Source organism: Meleagris gallopavo, chromosome 1, assembly GCF_000146605.3.
Source record: "Meleagris gallopavo isolate NT-WF06-2002-E0010 breed Aviagen turkey brand Nicholas breeding stock chromosome 1, Turkey_5.1, whole genome shotgun sequence".
Lineage (NCBI taxonomy): Eukaryota > Metazoa > Chordata > Aves > Galliformes > Phasianidae > Meleagris > Meleagris gallopavo.
The window spans coordinates 110,844,198-110,856,099 of NC_015011.2; the positions used below are offsets into that span (position 1 = coordinate 110,844,198).

At 42.3% G+C, this 11,902-nt stretch overlaps 2 long non-coding RNA genes across 2 annotated transcripts in view; one reads left to right on the plus strand and one right to left on the minus strand.

Annotated features, from left to right (window-relative positions):
- Positions 1–7,158: 7,158 nt before the first annotated feature.
- The window catches only part of LOC104914705, a 29,936-nt gene continuing 25,192 nt past the window's right edge, over positions 7,159–11,902 (plus strand). The window contains exon 1 of the long non-coding RNA XR_796108.3: positions 7,159–7,346. This is a non-coding gene — a long non-coding RNA (uncharacterized LOC104914705). The remainder of the gene's footprint in view (positions 7,347–11,902) is intronic.
- The window catches only part of LOC104914703, a 20,498-nt gene continuing 15,967 nt past the window's right edge, over positions 7,372–11,902 (minus strand). Inside the window, exons 3-4 of the long non-coding RNA XR_796107.3 lie at positions 7,809–8,369; positions 7,372–7,643 (exon numbers count right to left, since the gene is read on the minus strand). This is a non-coding gene — a long non-coding RNA (uncharacterized LOC104914703). The remainder of the gene's footprint in view (positions 7,644–7,808; positions 8,370–11,902) is intronic.

Sequence of the window (11,902 nt, forward strand, 5' to 3'; positions counted from 1 at the left end):
CAGAAACCGTTAAAAAATACATCAGGAATCAGACCATTCAGCACAGAACCCATTTCTCCTGTTTCATGATAGGATGAGGAGGAATGGCTTTAAACTAAAAGAGGGGAGATTTAGGTCAGTAGTTAGGAGGAAATTCTTTCCCAAGTGGGCGGTGAGGTGCTGGCACAGCTGCCCTGAGAAGCCGTGGTGTCCCATCCCTGGAGGTGCTCGAGGCCAGGTTGGATGGGGCCCTGGGCAGCCTGAGCTGGTGGGGGGCAGCCCTGCTCATGGCAGGGGAAGGGATGGGTGGGCTTTGAGGTCCCTTCTAACCCAAATCATTTTGTGATTCTGTGATTCTATGATTCCTCCCGTGTGTTTACTCTGCTCTTAGCTTTCACAAAAGGCTCCTGGTCCTGTACTGGGCTGCTGGGTGTGATTGTAAGTGTTAAATACTAACTGGTTTTGGTTAGCTTTGTTTTAAACAAAACATGAAAATCACAGATTCCAGAACTCACAAGACAAAATGCAGCTTCAGTTATCCTAAACTGCCACAGCCTGTGGCAGGTTATTTGCTTTGCCTCTTATGGCATATCTGGCTCTTAAGGAGGTCAGACTTGCCTTGGTTTTCCTCTAGAAAAAAATGTTGTAATGCTTTCTATGACACTTGTTTTTAAAGCAATTCAAAAAATAAATATGACCATCTGTCTGCACAGTTTATTTTTATGAGTCTCAGAGAATTGTATTAATTGCTTAATTTATATTTCCATCAGGTTCCATCAATTAAGAGGAATCAGTGGTATTATTATCCTCGTAGAATACTGCATCAGTCAAAACTGAAGCAGAGTCAGAGGTCTAGCTGTTAATCAGGTCACATTTCACTTCCTGTTGACATTTTTATTTCCCTTGCAGAAAATATTTGACGTTAAGCCTTGGATTATGAGCACTGTTCACCCAGGGCAAACAGCACAGTGGAGCAGTTCTGCTGCTGCAGTGGGGAGGTGCGCAGAGAGTTGGTTGTGAGGCACCTCTCCAAGTAGCACAGAGTAGATTGACAGCCATTTGTCTTGGTGATAAATGGGAAATCACTCCAAGGTGAAGGTCAGATTTCCATCCGCACCTCAGAAAGCAAGAAACAGACCGGCAATAGCAACAGAGGTCATTCTGTTGCAGCTTTGCTGCAAACTGAGCAATTTGAGGAGTTGCTGCCCTCAGAGGCTGACCAAGGAGGCAAAAACATTGTAATGTGATAAACGCAATCAAGAGTTTACAGACAACAGACCAACAGTGAGATTGACTGATGGCACAGCAAAGAAGAGTGTGACTGGGGTCAAGGTTTCATTTTAAAACAAGGCATCATGCAGGAAGGACAGTTTTGTTCTTAAGGAAATTGGCTAAGAAATGGGGAGCCTCTCAATTAGTCAGCGCTTGATATTCACACACTTCTTGGGAAACCTTGACTGGGTCATTTCATTCTGTGGGGCAAATGTAGGCCTGGTAGAGACGTAAGACATGCCAGCTTGAAGGAGCTGATGCAGGGTGGCTGCAGCACACTACGCAATGTGGGGAAGCACTGCCCCCTCCCTTTGCCTCACCAGCTCCTTCCTCAGTACTTGCTAACTTACATCACCATGACATCAAAGACACGTCTCATGGCAGTCTTCTGATGTTCGCTACCACCCACATCACTGCTTGTTTGTAATCTGTAGTAAGGATGTAAAAATACTTTCTCTTGGTTCACCACACTGTCCAGACTTCCCAAGAAGTTCCCAGTACTGCCTGTGGATTGTGATCAGTGCGTTCTGCTCCTGAAATAGAGCAATTTATACCTCAACAGCAAAACATGGATCATAGAATCATAGAATCATAGAATTGCTCAGATTGGAAAAGACTTTACAGATCATCAGGTCCAACCACAACCTAACTATACTACCCTAACTCTTAACAACCCTCCGCTAAATCATGTCCCTGAGCACCACATCCAAACAGTTTTTAAATACATCCAAGGATGGTGACTCAACCACCTCCCTGGGAAGCCTATCCTGTGCTTAACAACCCTTTCTGTAAAGAAGTGTTTCCTGATATCCAACCTAAACTTACCCTGGCACAACTCGAGGCCATTTCCAACAACCAGGCTCAATGGACCAGGTTTAATTCCTCCCTCCTCCATTCCCCCTTTAAATGCCTTCTCCTCTCCTTTTATGTATTTTGTCTCACAATGTGTAGGAATGGAGAAGCTTTAGTTGTTACTGCTTCTTTCTGCCATGCATTCCCAATCAATTAGAGTTGGGCATATCATTCCAAAAGGAAGACTTTTTTATTAAATGTTTTGCTTGCACTAGCACCTGCAGAAGGAATCCACTGCTGATGTAAAGAGAGATCACAGAAAAAAAGGAACTTTCTAAACTTTCTATTTTTGTGTTTTAGCATTTTACTGACAACTTTCAAGTTCAGAATAGTTTGACCAAGTCCACAACTGGCTGAGCTGCAGATTAGAAAGGAAGAAAGACCTACACATCTGTGCATTCTTTTTTCCCAATCAAACTTTGGAAAAGTTTCAGCTGCCACTAGGAAGCTGTGTTTTCCATTTGGAAGCTCTGCAGGCAAGATAAGTTTCTGAGGGAACAGTGCTGCCTTCCTGTGAGGTAGGGAGGAATGTAGATCTGTGTTGCAGTGCAAAGTCCATTCCTATGGAGTGTAACACACCTGCCTAAGGTATTCTATTTGCAGCTAAACCTGCAGACGTGGCCCCTTTCCTGCCCTCATAGAACATGTTTGAATAAGGCTAATGCTCCGATAAGAAGACATTTCCTCTCTCCATATTTGCTTTCTGTGGGGTGTGTGGTACTGTATTTCCTTTAAAAAAGTGGTCTCAAAACTCCCTCTTCTTTGGATCACTCTAAGTTCGCTCGTCAGCACTGCTGAGAGACTAGTTTGACTCAGAATAAAAGTTTTTCAGATTCCATGTGAAATCTTTATTCTGCTGAGTATTTTACGTATCTGAAGTACATGCCTGGGGAGGAGAGGAGAGGGGAAGCTCTCACTTCTGGCTATGTGAAAATGTGTGGCTTTGCTGAGGTCAGTGAGAGTGCTTGAAATCACTTTGCAGCCCTGTAACATTCAGAAGTGTCTCGCAGTTTCTGGCTGCCCTGAGCCTGTTCTGTCCCGGTCTGAATATTGCAAAGCTGCCACTTAGAAATCTCCTCCTGATACAGATGGATAAATATTGGCATCACACATCGTTAACTTCTGTATGAAAAAAAAAAGGAAAAAGCCCTATCTCTGCAGTTTAATTGTGAAACAGCTCGTTTGTTCCTTTTTGTAGTGTTGCATAAGAGAAGCTGAGTGTGGAGGGAAAGCAAGTGCATAAGTCTGTATTTTCCCTTTTGCATTACCTTCAGAAAAAGGACATGGTTTCTATTACATCTCTGGCTGCAATAGATGTAGTAAGATATTTTTTTTTCTGTGTATGACTATAACTTCTTAAAAACCGCCTCCCCAGGTTGATCAAGCAAGTCATGAAAAATGGCCTGTTTATAAAAATGATGATTCAGATTGAGTTAAAGGACTGTAAGGCAGGCTGTGCTGTCCCTAAAGAGACAAAAAGAAAGGCTTTATGGAGAAATATCTTGTTTTCCTAATAGCTTGGTTTGGAAACAAGTTTATAAAACACATTAAAATTCCCCAGGGCCTTCAGCTGTGTAGTGTTTCTAAACAGTCACATTTACCTTGACCTTACAGTTGTAGGATAAAAAGGATTGCCTCCTTGTTTAGTCCCGGGAATACAATACTTACCATTTATGTAGCACTTCAAATCTTAAAAGCTCTAGAACAAGGAACCAAGAGTCGCTGCCACCCAAACAGGGCAGTGGATTCGAGCACCTTTAACATCCCCCATAAGATGCTCCTTTCCTGCTTACCTGAAGAGAGAACCTGCCCTGTGGGTTCTTGCCTGCCAGGGTCAGAAATAGTCAGCAGTACCCCAGCAGGATTCATTGAGACTCAGGCCCATCCACCTAAGCCAGCCTGGTTCACACAGATAGGTCACAATGAAGGAACTGTTTTGATTGTGTTCAAAATAGTACTAAAAACTGACAAACAGAAATAGGATTTTCCCTTTCTCCCTTCCTCCTTTCCTCCCTTCCTTTCTTCCTCTTTTTCTTTGCCTTCCCCTTCCCTTCTCTTCCGCTTACTTATATAACAATGACATTTTGTAATCCTTTTGCCCACTTTTAAATCTCAAGATTTATAAGTGCCACTTCTCACCAGCTTTATACTTGGAAGTACTTGGAAAAAATAAGGGAAAAGAGGAGCAGGTAACAGCAATGTAACAAGCTAGAGAGACCAGACCCTGTCAGATTCTTATATTATTCTTAATTTCATGGTCTACATGTCTCTTGCTGTCCTCACCAATGCCTTAGGATTTTTACTTTTATTTTTTTGACTTAGCAAATTACTAAGAAAATGGCTGAATGTAAGACTAGAAGGTGAAATTTCTTACTATTATGGTAGTAAAAACTTGATTTCCTTGGTCTCAGCACCAAGGCAGAAAGTTTCTTACTGACCTCATGACTTCTAAAGACAAATGAATACTGTATTTTCTTAATCAGAAATTCAGTCAGTGTCCATTCAATATGTTCATGTTCACTCAGAGTATCCTCATCTCATAGGGTCAAAAGTGTGGACATCGAGGTGTTTCTGAGGCTCTTATCTCCTCCTCTGTCAGATTCCTACTAGAGAAATGGCTCACCTTTTCACCCTGAAAGGCAGAGTGTGATGGCAGCATGCTGTCTAGGGCAAGAGAGAACCACTGCCTCATATAAGGAGAGCCTATTGTTTCTGAGAAGGCTCCAGGAAACCTTGGGTAGCTGTAGGGGACAAAGTGTCCCCTACTGCCCAAGCACTCCCTTGGTAAAGATTCAAAATGAAGTCAAAGGAAAGTGTGTTTTAAGGACAGTCCAACTTGGGAAAACAAAGTGACAATTAACAGCAATAATAATAATAGTAATAATAGCACAGGCAGGAAGCATTAAAATCATAGAATATCCCAAGTTGTAAGGGACCCATAAAGATCATCAAGTCCAATTCCTGGCTCCACACAGGACCACCCAAAACTCAGATTCTATGTCTGAGGACACTGTCCAGATGCTCCTTGAATTACAGCACTCAGGGCCGTGCCCACTGCCCTGGGCAGCTGTTCCATGCCCACCACCCTCTGGTAAAGAATCTTTTCCTGATATCCAACCAAACCTGTCCATATTAATATGGACTGTAAGATATGTCTATTATTCCACAGTCCAGGAGACTAGACTGTGTATCTCATTTTCACTCCTTTATATATGTACATAAATTGTATAATTTTAACCATTATTTTCGATTTATAACAGCTTAGAATGCTGGCCTCTCAAGTCACAATGGGAATCTCTCAGATGTTCACTTAATCTGGATACTAGCCTTCAATTATAATGCATTGTTTCACCCAACTGAAACATTACACAGGATTTTTTTAAAACAAAGCCTACAGTTGGAATAAAAAAAGCTTTTTTTCATATTAACCTAAATTTCCAGATGTAAGATGCCATTTTCAAAAAGCAACGAGTATAAAAATAAAAAATTGCCAGGACATTTTATGCATTATATAGCGCTTAACTCAGAAGAAGAGGCATCAACTATAGATTTAAAAACTCAGTAGATCCCTAGGAGCCGCTATGTAATCTTAGAAATGCAATTCGGGTTCAAAGCAAATTTTAAAATCAATGTCCTTATGACTCATCAGCAGCAACGTGTCCCACAGAAGGGAAAGCTGGCAAAGAAGTTGACTAATGGATGCCTCTCTTGTAAGGCTGTCAGGGCAAATAACTTCACAGCACATTCCAAAATGCTGAATGGTCCAGTGAGAGGAGAGAATGGTCTCCTTTACTATCCTTTTGTGCTTGAAATTGATAGGGTTCCAAACCCTTCGGTGATTTCCCTGGGAACCAATCCTGAAAAATGTAGAACTCATCAGTAAAATATTTGACTTGCTGAATAATCTCAATCATGTTTTCCATAGCCACCACAATAAAGATATTGTGGCAACCTTTCCAGATAAAATCAGATGGTAAAGAGCCATGCCACAGAACTAAACATGTGAGTTCAGCATGCTTTTACCAACAGGCAAAAGCCAGATTGTAAGTACTGTGAAAACTTCCAGACTCCATCTATAAACCTAAATGTGTAAGCTAGGCAGTAGCATATCTTACTCTTTCAAGGAATTCCTCTAGACCTAGTGAGCTTGGGCAGTCTTCTATAGACCTAGAGGAAGTTCTCAGAACTATGGTTTGATTCATAAGTGGTCCTGTGCGGAGCCAGCAGTTGGACAGGATGATCCTTGTGGGTCCTTTCCAACTCAGGATATTCCAGGATTCTATTAAAGTTATAGCCTGACTTTTTCTATACATAGCATGTGCTCGTTAGTCAACCTTTCTGTGATAATTTTTTTTTCCACAGTTGTGTCCTTTACATTATAACAGGGCTCTGTAATTTTTAACTCTTTTTTCATTGAATGGTTTTGGTTGTGTGTGTGTGTCATTCTGAAAGGATGGGTTGCAGACATTTGATGGATGGGGAGGTGGACACAATCAGATCATGTGCTTAAGTGGAGCACAACATCTCAAAGAAGTCAAAAGCAACCTGAATCCTCTGCATCCATAGTCAGAAAGTGGGATCATGTTTTTCTTACACCACACAAAAAACCCCTCACACGACAAGGACCAATGAAGGCCCTCATTCACTGTATAAGAAGTCTTTGATCCTGGCTGGATGCTCCCCATGACAGTGGCATCTCTTGTTGCTGCAGTACGTGTGAGCTAATCCCAATAAGTTCATATGGCACTTATGTCAAGAAGGAATCCCCAGAGAGGGTAAATTGGAAAGGAAAATGGTCTCGTGCTCTTGATATGTTTTATCTAGAAGTATCTCATATGGAGAGGTTAAGCTGGAAAGGCTTACTATGGCTATAAAATCTAGCAAGGCTCCATGGGCAGATGTCATTGTCATTATTCAAAAATATAGCATCCCAAATCCATAATCCTTTTGAAATAGTGCAAATTCAGTGCTTTTCTGAGTATAAGACAGAAGCATTAGAGTTGTTGTGTGTTGGGAGATAGGACAGGAGCTGGACAGAGGACAGCTGTCCCTATCACTCAGGGCACGGATTAAGCCAGGGCATGTTGGCCTAAAGCGAAACCTGAAGATATCCTTCTATTTGGGAGCCTGCCTGGCTGTAAATCTCCTGGAACCTCTCAGATTAGTACTTCAAATATGCAGAATTTCATTACGGAGGAAATTTGCAACACCCTGGTCCTGATGCAAGTATGTGACAGCATGAGGTAAGAGCACGAGAAGCAAGCTGAACCTCTGACGTGCATGTAGGGACACAGGAATTGCTTAGGAAGCAATTGAAGTTGCATAGGAAGTAACTTCAGGAATACAGTGAAGCATTTCTTATTTATTCACTGTGTATGTGCTGTCGAGGCATCATGCTGGTCTCTGCTTCTTGTTAGCTCTTCAGTGGCACACCAGGTCCCAGCTGGCAGTGGCTAATTGCAATCAGCAGGTGAGAAAGGAGCGTCTTGGCAGCTGAATTGGCTCCAGCTCTGGAACACCTTCTGGGAAATAGAGGGAACCTGGAAAAAGAAAGGGAGAGAACTTAAAGCTGGGTTTCTGTGAAAAGCATTAACATTTCTCATGCTGAGAAAGACAGCAACGCACAGGACAAACCACACTTGCTTTTTCTGGAAGTTATAATGGAGCAATTCAGTATTAAGAGACAGGAATCTTCGAGCACTCACCTCTAGTGGTTTTGAGACAATCTAATATCACTTGATGACTTTGGAGCATGGCTTTTTTACAAGATTGTGAGCATCCTTTGTGAGCTCAAAGGACAATGAGAGTATAAAAAATGTCTTGCAGTTCAAATACAGGCACAGCCTTAATGTCTGAAAGGTGCCCACTGTCATCAGTGATCCACTTGTAGTCTCAAGCAAGTAGATTTCCACTTCATTTGGGTATTACTGGGACCTGAGATGCCAAAGTCAGCTTGTGGCAAATGTGTGCTCTGTGTCCTGTAGCTGTGACTACTTCAGGTGATCTGGTTTGGTTAAAGAGATCTCTACCACCTCATGAATCAGAACCCATAGCAGAGGAGACGGTGATTAAATCCGCGAGGAGAATTCGCTGCTTTCTTGCCTTGAGAAGTAGATCCTTGAGGGTCAAGGTTGAGGCACAAAAGCTGAGAAACTTGCCAGGCAGCAATGTCAGCTTCTCTGTTGATAAATCTGAGATGACTTCCATTTCCATGACTAGCAATATAGTATCTTGACAGGTGCTCAGTTATCACAGCAGTAGGTACGCTACAAGACACAGAAAGCAATGGATGACAGATACATGTTTCACCAGCTCTGCATTTTAGAAGGGTATTGTGAACTCAGGATTCTTCTGTGTGGGCCATTCCTTGCTTCTTTAATCAATGAGAACAAAGATTTCATTTCCACAAAAAAAGGACAACACCCTCTCTCCCAACAGAAACCTCACTTAACCTCACACAGGGATAGCCAGTATACGGGATACATACTATTTACATACATATATCTGCTGAGCAGTTACACATCAGTGATGCTGTGTAGCTGCTGAAATGAAAAGACATCGAGTAGCCTGTGAAAAATGAAAGAGATACCTGGATTCTTCTAATGCAAGCAGCGCGTCTGTGTGTATTTGTTTGCGATTTTGCCAATGTTGTGAGATCATCAAGGGCAAATTCAGCTAGATACAGATCAGTTCATGGGCAGAAAAAGCAATTAGTGCTTTATTATCATCCCGTTCATATGCAATTAAAATGGAGTCGATTCTCCTTCAGATAAAGATGCATAAATAAGCAGAGACCATTGATTTGGGTGCTGAAGTAGGCAAAGGTATGCAAAAAGTCGCAAAAGATCACCTGTCAGTTCAGTCACTCAGACTGAGATGCTGCAGGATGAGGTGGCTGGGGCAAGAAGAATGCATGGGAAACAGCAAGCCAAATGGTGAGATAAGATGTATTCAGCATTTTCTGCTTGTTGTTTCCAGCCTCCATTTTAACTGCTCTGAGTTTACAGATTAATTACAATACATTTCTTCCAAAGAAACATCTGTTTTGTGGGTAACTTTAATCACATCCTGGTGATAACTTCCCATGGGAGCTCATCTGTGTTGCCAAGTAATTTTCAGTGAGAGCGAAGATGGTCATGGGATTGTAGCTAGGAGTGCACAAGTGGAAACAATTGTCACAGTCCACTCTGTGCAACTTCAGTGCAACTCCGTTCCTTGCATGGGTAGCTCAGAATAAAGGAAAAGGGTCAAGAACTCAGATCACTTTGTCATGAGAATATAGCTAGTACCAGTATATGGGCAATTGCTGACCATCAGCACCATCATGCAATAGTATTGCTGACCATCAGCTGATGTGAAATGGCAGAGCACATTTGATGCCCACTGACCGCACCCCAGCATCCAACCCATTAAGCAGCTCGCTGAAGCACTAAGTTCAGACATGCTGGTTTGAGGCAGCTTCTGCTGTTGAAATTGCTGGCAAATGGCTGAAACCTGGCATTTCTTGGGTCAAACTACATATTGGCCACTTAGCTGACGTCAATTGTCCCAGCAACCGCACACTGCAAAAACAGGCTTCTGCCTGTCTGGGGTAAACAGCGCTAGTGACACTCCTTAAAAATCAAACAACCTGTCTGGTGAAAGCTTTTAGAGCCTTTCACAAGCTGCAAAAGAACACATAAGTGATCAAAGGCGGTAGGGTGGGTGCATTATTGTTCTCATTAGAGCATCATCTGCCAATTTATTGCAGCAAGGAGCCAGAATCAGCATAGCCTTCTGTCTGGGAAATAAAAACAAAACAGTGCTATTACCATTTCAGGTACTGAGGGGCTAAGTATTGGGGTGCTGTGGGTGTAGCTCTCACTGGAGCCTGGATGATAGGAGCAAAGGGAGGAGGAGGAGGAGACTGCTGTCATGGGGAATGCCTGCAGAAGCACAGAACTCTGCTGCAGCCACCAGCTTGGCAACCAGATTGTCTGACTATGGAAAGGACATCAGCTCCTCAGGATTTCACTATCGTGTAGAAATGCAGATTCTTGATGGACTGTTAATTTTTGTGCCTAAAAAGAAATGTATCACTATCTTAGACACATGCTTCCAGTCACACGTTTATTTGATAAAGGAGATGATTGATTTTTTTTTTCACCTCTTCACTTATTTATGGCCTAGATCCTGTCATCTTTGAAATAAGCAGTTTCTGTAGAAGAGGCTCAAACATCTCAGCAGTTCTTGAATTAGGAGAAAGTCATACTTTCTGTCCATCCACATGCAGCCATCTGACTCCTGTCCTTCTAATGGAAGACTAACAGTTTTGCTGGTGGAAGACATTGTAATGCAGACAATACTATTTATTACTTGAGGGGTAGGGGCCTGTGAGCCATTCATTTCCAACACAATGTGTGGTCTAACCTAACCACCAGTTCATCCCATGACTTCTAGAAGCCAGCACTTTGGCAGACCCTATGCAGTGACAACTGGTGATCCTAATTTTGTTCCTTAATAGATAAGCAGAACAGCCAGGGAGCACAGGTCACAGCACTGTGAGCCGCTCTGTGTGCCCTCTCCATCCCTGCTGGCACCAGCTTGTTGTGGGAGCAGTTGCAAATGTAATAATGCAGCCCTGAGATGTTCCGAAGAACTGTGCATGCTGCACTTGAGGGAGGCTCTTTAGGGGTTGAACTGGATGATATCCAGAAGTCTCTTCCAACCCCTATGATTCTATGACTCTTCCCACCCACTGGGGAGGCTGTGGCATGTATATGAACAGAGGCAGCTATTCCGCTTCTAAAACAAACCTATTCCACTTCTAAAGCATGAAGTTTGGAAATTTATGTAAAAGGTATGCGTTCGCCCTTCTCTGAGATAGACCTGAGATGCTTCAAGATAGACACCTCTCACCTCTTTGCTTTCTTGGCTGGTTTATGTAAAAAGGATGGGCTTGCTGCTCAAGGGGCAGAGTCATTCTGCAGCGTAACACTGCCAAGTCATGCAGCTAGAGAGTCCTCTGGGGAAAGTGAAAGCACTGCCACTCTGGTGCATGGATCTGATCTTTTATGAAAACACACACAAATCAGGTAATTACATAATATTCAGATAGCTAGCACTTTCTTTGTATTTAAATGACTCAAAAAAGATCAAGCAGTAAAAGTGGAACATCCTGCTTAAAGCATCCTAGGGATGCAAAGCAATGTCCCAAACAAGAAAGCTTAGTTTTTAGCCATGTGCTTGAGCCCTGAGCCAAATGAGAAGTACAGATGAGGAGTACATGGTCTACTCCAGCATCCAGGCCTCCCAGGGCAAAGGAAAGCTAGAACTCTTTGCTTGTATTTCAAGAGACACAGCTATGCTGGAACGTGAACACAGTGTTTAATAAGCTTACACAAAGTTGTCTTTTACTTCTTGTTCTTTAAGAAGAAGGAAGCTTTTTTTATGTCTAACAATGGCTATAGCCAAGCTGTACAGCTCATGAGGGAACAAGTGAGATGCTATATTATTTCAGCAGAGTAGACATCGCTAATTACCTTCTTGCCTTGTAGAATGTCAATTTAGCTGAAAAAAATAGATCAAGCTATTCTTAAGTACAGTGATTAAAGTGATCAAAGGCTCATAACAGCATGGAGTACAGCAAGGTTGTAGCTGTGCTCTAAAGCCTACATTTCATGACAGAATATAACACAAGTCAAGGTGAAATGTAAACATGAGCGTTTTGCAAATGCTCACACTCAGTTCCAAAAATCATCCCAAATGTGGACTTTTGAATTTAATAACAGATTCAAATCTCAAAGCTTTGTGGTTTTTT